The sequence below is a fragment of the Hoplias malabaricus genome, chromosome 18 (genome assembly GCF_029633855.1).
Source record: "Hoplias malabaricus isolate fHopMal1 chromosome 18, fHopMal1.hap1, whole genome shotgun sequence".
In the NCBI taxonomy this organism is placed as follows: domain Eukaryota; kingdom Metazoa; phylum Chordata; class Actinopteri; order Characiformes; family Erythrinidae; genus Hoplias; species Hoplias malabaricus.
In genome coordinates this window covers 28,262,182-28,271,270 of record NC_089817.1, presented here as the reverse complement: position 1 = coordinate 28,271,270, position 9,089 = coordinate 28,262,182, and positions in this window count along the sequence as shown.

Sequence of the window (9,089 nt, the reverse complement as noted above, 5' to 3'; positions counted from 1 at the left end):
TGTGAGGAGTTTGGTGTGTTCTCCCTGTGTCTGCGTGGGTTTCCTCCGGGTGACTGTCTGTGAGGAGTGTGGTGTGTTCTCCCTGTGTCTGCGTGGGTTTCCTCCGGGTGACTGTCTGTGAGGTGTGTGGTGTGTTCTCCCTGTGTCTGCGTGGGTTTCCTCCGGGTGACTGTCTGTGAGGTGTGTGGTGTGTTCTCCCTGTGTCTGCGTTTGTTTCCTCCGGGTGACTGTCTGTGAGGAGTGTGATGTGTTCTCCCTGTGTCTGCGTGGGTTTCCTCCGGGTGACTGTCTGTAAGGAGTTTGATGTGTTCTCCCTGTGTCTGCGTGGGTTTCCTCTGGGTGACTGTCTGTGAGGAGTGTGATGTGTTCTCTCTGTGTCTGCGTGGGTTTCCTCCGGGTGACTGTCTGTGAGGAGTTTGGTGTGTTCTCCCTGTGTCTGCGTGGGTTTCCTCCGGGTGACTGTCTGTGAGGAGTGTGGTGTGTTCTCCCTGTGTCTGCGTGGGTTTCCTCCGGGTGACTGTCTGTGAGGTGTGTGGTGTGTTCTCCCTGTGTCTGTGTGGGTTTCCTCCGGGTGACTGTCTGTGAGGAGTGTGGTGTGTTCTCTCCGTGTCTGCGTGGGTTTCCTCCGGGTGACTGTCTGTGAGGAGTGTGGTGTGTTCTCCCTGTGTCTGCGTGGGTTTCCTTTGGGTGACTGTCTGTGAGGAGTGTGGTGTGTTCTCTCTGTGTCTGCGTGGGTTTCCTCCGGGTGACTGTCTGTGAGGAGTGTGGTGTGTTCTCCCTGTGTCTGCGTGGGTTTCCTCCGGGTGACTGTCTGTGAGGAGTGTGGTGTGTTCTCTCCGTGTCTGCGTGGGTTTCCTCCGGGTGACTGTCTGTGAGGAGTGTGGTGTGTTCTCCCTGTGTCTGCGTGGGTTTCCTCCGGGTGACTGTCTGTGAGGTGTGTGATGTGTTCTCCCTGTGTCTGTGTGGGTTTCCTCCGGGTGACTGTCTGTGAGGAGTGTGGTGTGTTCTCCCTGTGTCTGCGTGGGTTTCCTCCGGGTGACTGTCTGTGAGGAGTGTGGTGTGTTCTCCCTGTGTCTGCGTGGGTTTCCTCCGGGTGACTGTCTGTGAGGAGTTTGGTGTGTTCTCCCTGTGTCTGCGTGGGTTTCCTCCGGGTGACTGTCTGTGAGGAGTGTGGTGTGTTCTCCCTGTGTCTGCGTGGGTTTCCTCCGGGTGACTGTCTGTGAGGTGTGTGGTGTGTTCTCCCTGTGTCTGCGTGGGTTTCCTCCGGGTGACTGTCTGTGAGGAGTGTGGTGTGTTCTCCCTGTGTCTGCGTGGGTTTCCTCCGGGTGACTGTCTGTGAGGAGTGTGGTGTGTTCTCTCCGTGTCTGCGTGGGTTTCCTCCGGGTGACTGTCTGTGAGGAGTGTGGTGTGTTCTCCCTGTGTCTGCGTGGGTTTCCTCCGGGTGACTGTCTGTGAGGAGTGTGGTGTGTTCTCTCCGTGTCTGCGTGGGTTTCCTCCGGGTGACTGTCTGTGAGGAGTTTGGTGTGTTCTCCCTGTGTCTGCGTGGGTTTCCTCCGGGTGACTGTCTGTGAGGAGTGTGGTGTGTTCTCCCTGTGTCTGCGTGGGTTTCCTTTGGGTGACTGTCTGTGAGGAGTGTGGTGTGTTCTCTCTGTGTCTGCGTGGGTTTCCTCCGGGTGACTGTCTGTGAGGAGTTTGGTGTGTGCTCCCTGTGTCTGCATGGGTTTCCTCCGGGTGACTGTCTGTGAGGAGTGTGGTGTGTTCTCTCCGTGTCTGCGTGGGTTTCCTCCGGGTGACTGTCTGTGAGGAGTGTGGTGTGTTCTCCCTGTGTCTGCGTGGGTTTCCTCCGGGTGACTGTCTGTGAGGTGTGTGATGTGTTCTCCCTGTGTCTGTGTGGGTTTCCTCCGGGTGACTGTCTGTGAGGAGTGTGGTGTGTTCTCCCTGTGTCTGCGTGGGTTTCCTCCGGGTGACTGTCTGTGAGGAGTGTGGTGTGTTCTCCCTGTGTCTGCGTGGGTTTCCTCCGGGTGACTGTCTGTGAGGAGTTTGGTGTGTTCTCCCTGTGTCTGCGTGGGTTTCCTCCGGGTGACTGTCTGTGAGGTGTGTGGTGTGTTCTCCCTGTGTCTGTGTGGGTTTCCTCCGGGTGACTGTCTGTGAGGAGTGTGGTGTGTTCTCCCTGTGTCTGCGTGGGTTTCCTCCGGGTGACTGTCTGTGAGGAGTGTGGTGTGTTCTCCCTGTGTCTGCGTGGGTTTCCTCCGGGTGACTGTCTGTGAGGTGTGTGGTGTGTTCTCCCTGTGTCTGCGTGGGTTTCCTCCGGGTGACTGTCTGTGAGGAGTGTGGTGTGTTCTCCCTGTGTCTGCGTGGGTTTCCTCCAGGTGACTGTCTGTGAGGTGTGTGGTGTGTTCTCCCTGTGTCTGCGTTTGTTTCCTCCGGGTGACTGTCTGTGAGGAGTGTGATGTGTTCTCCCTGTGTCTGCGTGGGTTTCCTCCGGGTGACTGTCTGTAAGGAGTTTGATGTGTTCTCCCTGTGTCTGCGTGGGTTTCCTCTGGGTGACTGTCTGTGAGGAGTGTGATGTGTTCTCTCTGTGTCTGCGTGGGTTTCCTCCGGGTGACTGTCTGTGAGGAGTTTGGTGTGTTCTCCCTGTGTCTGCGTGGGTTTCCTCCGGGTGACTGTCTGTGAGGAGTGTGGTGTGTTCTCCCTGTGTCTGCGTGGGTTTCCTCCGGGTGACTGTCTGTGAGGTGTGTGGTGTGTTCTCCCTGTGTCTGTGTGGGTTTCCTCCGGGTGACTGTCTGTGAGGAGTGTGGTGTGTTCTCTCCGTGTCTGCGTGGGTTTCCTCCGGGTGACTGTCTGTGAGGAGTGTGGTGTGTTCTCCCTGTGTCTGCGTGGGTTTCCTTTGGGTGACTGTCTGTGAGGAGTGTGGTGTGTTCTCTCTGTGTCTGCGTGGGTTTCCTCCGGGTGACTGTCTGTGAGGAGTGTGGTGTGTTCTCCCTGTGTCTGCGTGGGTTTCCTCCGGGTGACTGTCTGTGAGGAGTTTGGTGTGTGCTCCCTGTGTCTGCATGGGTTTCCTCCGGGTGACTGTCTGTGAGGAGTGTGGTGTGTTCTCTCCGTGTCTGCGTGGGTTTCCTCCGGGTGACTGTCTGTGAGGAGTGTGGTGTGTTCTCCCTGTGTCTGCGTGGGTTTCCTCCGGGTGACTGTCTGTGAGGTGTGTGATGTGTTCTCCCTGTGTCTGTGTGGGTTTCCTCCGGGTGACTGTCTGTGAGGAGTGTGGTGTGTTCTCCCTGTGTCTGCGTGGGTTTCCTCCGGGTGACTGTCTGTGAGGAGTGTGGTGTGTTCTCCCTGTGTCTGCGTGGGTTTCCTCCGGGTGACTGTCTGTGAGGAGTTTGGTGTGTTCTCCCTGTGTCTGCGTGGGTTTCCTCCGGGTGACTGTCTGTGAGGAGTGTGGTGTGTTCTCCCTGTGTCTGCGTGGGTTTCCTCCGGGTGACTGTCTGTGAGGTGTGTGGTGTGTTCTCCCTGTGTCTGCGTGGGTTTCCTCCTGGTGACTGTCTGTGAGGAGTGTGGTGTTTTCTCCCTGTGTCTGCGTGGGTTTCCTCCGGGTGACTGTCTGTGAGGAGTGTGGTGTGTTCTCCCTGTGTCTACGTGGGTTTCCTCCGGGTGACTGTCTGTGAGGAGTGTGGTGTGTTCTCCCTGTGTCTGCGTGGGTTTCCTTTGGGTGACTGTCTGTGAGGAGTGTGGTGTGTTCTCCCTGTGTCTGCGTGGGTTTCCTCCGGGTGACTGTCTGTGAGGAGTGTGGTGTGTTCTCCCTGTGTCTGTGTGGGTTTCCTCCGGGTGACTGTCTGTGAGGTGTGTGGTGTGTTCTCCCTGTGTCTGCGTGGGTTTCCTCTGGGTGACTGTCTGTGAGGTGTGTGGTGTGTTCTCCCTGTGTCTGCGTTTGTTTCCTCCGGGTGACTGTCTGTGAGGAGTGTGATGTGTTCTCCCTGTGTCTGCGTGGGTTTCCTCCGGGTGACTGTCTGTAAGGAGTTTGATGTGTTCTCCCTGTGTCTGCGTGGGTTTCCTCAGGGTGACTGTCTGGGAGGAGTGTGATGTGTTCTCTCTGTGTCTGCGTGGGTTTCCTCCGGGTGACTGTCTGTGAGGAGTTTGGTGTGTTCTCCCTGTGACTGCTTGGGTTTCCTCCGGGTGACTGTCTGTGAGGAGTGTGGTGTGTTCTCCCTGTGTCTGCGTGGGTTTCCTCCGGGTGACTGTCTGTGAGGTGTGTGGTGTGTTCTCCCTGTGTCTGTGTGGGTTTCCTCCGGGTGACTGTCTGTGAGGAGTGTGGTGTGTTCTCCCTGTGTCTGCGTGGGTTTCCTCCGGGTGACTGTCTGTGAGGAGTGTGGTGTGTTCTCCCTGTGTCTGCATGGGTTTCCTCCGGGTGACTGTCTGTGAGGAGTGTGGTGTGTTCTCTCCGTGTCTGCGTGGGTTTCCTCCGGGTGACTGTCTGTGAGGAGTGTGGTGTGTTCTCCCTGTGTCTGCGTGGGTTTCCTCCGAGTGACTGTCTGTGAGGTGTGTGATGTGTTCTCCCTGTGTCTGTGTGGGTTCCACTCCGGGTGACTGTCTGTGAGGAGTGTGGTGTGTTCTCCCTGTGTCTGCGTGGGTTTCCTCCGGGTGACTGTCTGTGAAGAGTGTGGTGTGTTCTCTCCGTGTCTGCGTGGGTTTCCTCCGGGTGACTGTCTGTGAGGAGTGTGGTGTGTTCTCCCTGTGTCTGCGTGGGTTTCCTTTGGGTGACTGTCTGTGAGGAGTTTGGTGTGTTCTCCCTGTGTCTGCGTGGGTTTCCTCCGGGTGACTGTCTGTGAGGAGTGTGGTGTGTTCTCTCCGTGTCTGCGTGGGTTTCCTCCGGGTGACTGTCTGTGAGGAGTGTGGTGTGTTCTCCCTGTGTCTGCGTGGGTTTCCTCCGGGTGACTGTCTGTGAGGAGTGTGGTGTGTTCTCTCCGTGTCTGCGTGGGTTTCCTCCGGGTGACTGTCTGTGAGGAGTGTGGTGTGTTCTCCCTGTGTCTGCGTGGGTTTCCTTTGGGTGACTGTCTGTGAGGAGTGTGGTGTGTTCTCTCTGTGTCTGCGTGGGTTTCCTCCGGGTGACTGTCTGTGAGGAGTGTGGTGTGTTCTCCCTGTGTCTGCGTGGGTTTCCTCCGGGTGACTGTCTGTGAGGAGTTTGGTGTGTGCTCCCTGTGTCTGCATGGGTTTCCTCCGGGTGACTGTCTGTGAGGAGTGTGGTGTGTTCTCTCCGTGTCTGCGTGGGTTTCCTCCGGGTGACTGTCTGTGAGGAGTGTGGTGTGTTCTCCCTGTGTCTGCGTGGGTTTCCTCCGGGTGACTGTCTGTGAGGTGTGTGATGTGTTCTCCCTGTGTCTGTGTGGGTTTCCTCCGGGTGACTGTCTGTGAGGAGTGTGGTGTGTTCTCCCTGTGTCTGCGTGGGTTTCCTCCGGGTGACTGTCTGTGAGGAGTGTGGTGTGTTCTCCCTGTGTCTGCGTGGGTTTCCTCCGGGTGACTGTCTGTGAGGAGTTTGGTGTGTTCTCCCTGTGTCTGCGTGGGTTTCCTCCGGGTGACTGTCTGTGAAGTGTGTGGTGTGTTCTCCCTGTGTCTGTGTGGGTTTCCTCCGGGTGACTGTCTGTGAGGAGTGTGGTGTGTTCTCCCTGTGTCTGCGTGGGTTTCCTCCGGGTGACTGTCTGTGAGGAGTGTGGTGTGTTCTCCCTGTGTCTGCGTGGGTTTCCTCCGGGTGACTGTCTGTGAGGTGTGTGGTGTGTTCTCCCTGTGTCTGCGTGGGTTTCCTCCGGGTGACTGTCTGTGAGGAGTGTGGTGTGTTCTCCCTGTGTCTGCGTGGGTTTCCTCCAGGTGACTGTCTGTGAGGTGTGTGGTGTGTTCTCCCTGTGTCTGCGTGGGTTTCCTCCGGGTGACTGTCTGTGAGGTGTGTGGTGTGTTCTCCCTGTGTCTGCGTTTGTTTCCTCCGGGTGACTGTCTGTGAGGAGTGTGATGTGTTCTCCCTGTGTCTGCGTGGGTTTCCTCCGGGTGACTGTCTGTAAGGAGTTTGATGTGTTCTCCCTGTGTCTGCGTGGGTTTCCTCTGGGTGACTGTCTGTGAGGAGTGTGATGTGTTCTCTCTGTGTCTGCGTGGGTTTCCTCCGGGTGACTGTCTGTGAGGAGTTTGGTGTGTTCTCCCTGTGTCTGCGTGGGTTTCCTCCGGGTGACTGTCTGTGAGGAGTGTGGTGTGTTCTCCCTGTGTCTGCGTGGGTTTCCTCCGGGTGACTGTCTGTGAGGTGTGTGGTGTGTTCTCCCTGTGTCTGTGTGGGTTTCCTCCGGGTGACTGTCTGTGAGGAGTGTGGTGTGTTCTCTCCGTGTCTGCGTGGGTTTCCTCCGGGTGACTGTCTGTGAGGAGTGTGGTGTGTTCTCCCTGTGTCTGCGTGGGTTTCCTTTGGGTGACTGTCTGTGAGGAGTGTGGTGTGTTCTCTCTGTGTCTGCGTGGGTTTCCTCCGGGTGACTGTCTGTGAGGAGTGTGGTGTGTTCTCCCTGTGTCTGCGTGGGTTTCCTCCGGGTGACTGTCTGTGAGGAGTGTGGTGTGTTCTCTCCGTGTCTGCGTGGGTTTCCTCCGGGTGACTGTCTGTGAGGAGTGTGGTGTGTTCTCCCTGTGTCTGCGTGGGTTTCCTCCGGGTGACTGTCTGTGAGGTGTGTGATGTGTTCTCCCTGTGTCTGTGTGGGTTTCCTCCGGGTGACTGTCTGTGAGGAGTGTGGTGTGTTCTCCCTGTGTCTGCGTGGGTTTCCTCCGGGTGACTGTCTGTGAGGAGTGTGGTGTGTTCTCCCTGTGTCTGCGTGGGTTTCCTCCGGGTGACTGTCTGTGAGGAGTTTGGTGTGTTCTCCCTGTGTCTGCATGGGTTTCCTCCGGGTGACTGTCTGTGAGGAGTGTGGTGTGTTCTCCCTGTGTCTGCGTGGGTTTCCTCCGGGTGACTGTCTGTGAGGTGTGTGGTGTGTTCTCCCTGTGTCTGCGTGGGTTTCCTCCGGGTGACTGTCTGTGAGGAGTGTGGTGTGTTCTCCCTGTGTCTGCGTGGGTTTCCTTTGGGTGACTGTCTGTGAGGAGTGTGGTGTGTTCTCCCTGTGTCTGCGTGGGTTTCCTCCGGGTGACTGTCTGTGAGGAGTGTGGTGTGTTCTCCCTGTGTCTGTGTGGGTTTCCTCCGGGTGACTGTCTGTGAGGTGTGTGGTGTGTTCTCCCTGTGTCTGCGTGGGTTTCCTCTGGGTGACTGTCTGTGAGGTGTGTGGTGTGTTCTCCCTGTGTCTGCGTGGGTTTCCTCCGGGTGACTGTCTGTGAGGTGTGTGGTGTGTTCTCCCTGTGTCTGTGTGGGTTTCCTCCGGGTGACTGTCTGTAAGGAGTTTGATGTGTTCTCCCTGTGTCTGCGTGGGTTTCCTCAGGGTGACTGTCTGGGAGGAGTGTGATGTGTTCTCTCTGTGTCTGCGTGGGTTTCCTCCGGGTGACTGTCTGTGAGGAGTGTGATGTGTTCTCCCTGTGTCTGCGTGGGTTTCCTCCGGGTGACTGTCTGTAAGGAGTTTGATGTGTTCTCCCTGTGTCTGCGTGGGTTTCCTCAGGGTGACTGTCTGGGAGGATTGTGATGTGTTCTCTCTGTGTCTGCGTGGGTTTCCTCCGGGTGACTGTCTGTGAGGAGTTTGGTGTGTTCTCCCTGTGTCTGCTTGGGTTTCCTCCGGGTGACTGTCTGTGAGGAGTGTGGTGTGTTCTCCCTGTGTCTGCGTGGGTTTCCTCCGGGTGACTGTCTGTGAGGAGTGTGGTGTGTTCTCCCTGTGTCTGCGTGGGTTTCCTTTGGGTGACTGTCTGTGAGGAGTGTTGTGTGTTCTCCCTGTGTCTGCGTGGGTTTCCTCCGGGTCACTGTCTGTGAGGAGTGTGGTGTGTTCTCCCTGTGTCTGCGTGGGTTTCCTCCGGGTGACTGTCTGTGAGGTGTGTGGTGTGTTCTCCCTGTGTCTGCGTGGGTTTACTCCGGGTGACTGTCTGTGAGGTGTGTGGTGTGTTCTCCCTGTGTCTGCGTGGGTTTCCTCCGGGTGACTGTCTGTGAGGAGTGTGATGTGTTCTCCCTGTGTCTGCGTGGGTTTCCTCCGGGTGACTGTCTGTAAGGAGTTTGATATGTTCTCCCTGTGTCTGCGTGGGTTTCCTCTGGGTGACTGTCTGTGAGGAGTGTGATGTGTTCTCTCTGTGTCTGCGTGGGTTTCCTTTGGGTGACTGTCTGTGAGGAGTGTGGTGTGTTCTCCCTGTGTCTGCGTGGGTTTCCTCCGGGTGACTGTCTGTGAGGAGTGTGGTGTGTTCTCCCTGTGTCTGCGTGGGTTTCCTTTGGGTGACTGTCTGTGAGGAGTGTGGTGTGTTCTCCCTGTGTCTGCGTGGGTTTCCTCCGGGTGACTGTCTGTGAGGAGTGTGATGTGTTCTCCCTGTGTCTGTGTGGGTTTCCTCCGGGTGACTGTCTGTGAGGAGTGTGATGTGTTCTCCCTGTGTCTGTGTGGGTTTCCTTTGGGTGACTGTCTGTGAGGAGTGTGGTGTGTTCTCCCTGTGTCTGCGTGGGTTTCCTCCGGGTGACTGTCTGTGAGGAGTGTGATGTGTTCTCCCTGTGTCTGTGTGGGTTTCCTCCGGGTGACTGTCTGTGAGGAGTGTGGTGTGTTCTCCCTGTGTCTGCGTGGGTTTCCTCCGGGTGCTCCGGTTTCCTCCCACAGTCCAAAAACACACGTTGGGAGGTGGATTGGCGACTCAAACGTGTCCGTAGCTGTGAGTGTGTGAGTGAATGTGTGAGTGTGTGTCGCCCTGTGAAGGACTGGCGCCCCCTCCAGAGTGTTTCTCTGCCTTGTGCCCAGTGATTCAGGGGTAGGCTCCAGACCCACCGCAACCCTGAACTTGATAAGGGTTACAGACAATGAATAAATGAATGAATGAGTATCACAACATTTCCCTGAAGGAAAGAAGACCACCCATGTCCATCTTAAACACGGTAAAGCTCAGCACAGGGGTCGGACGTGGCTAGACTCGGGAAATCTGAGCGTGAGTGTCTGCCCCCCCACCTCCCCCCTCCCCCTGCACGTGCCACATGACCT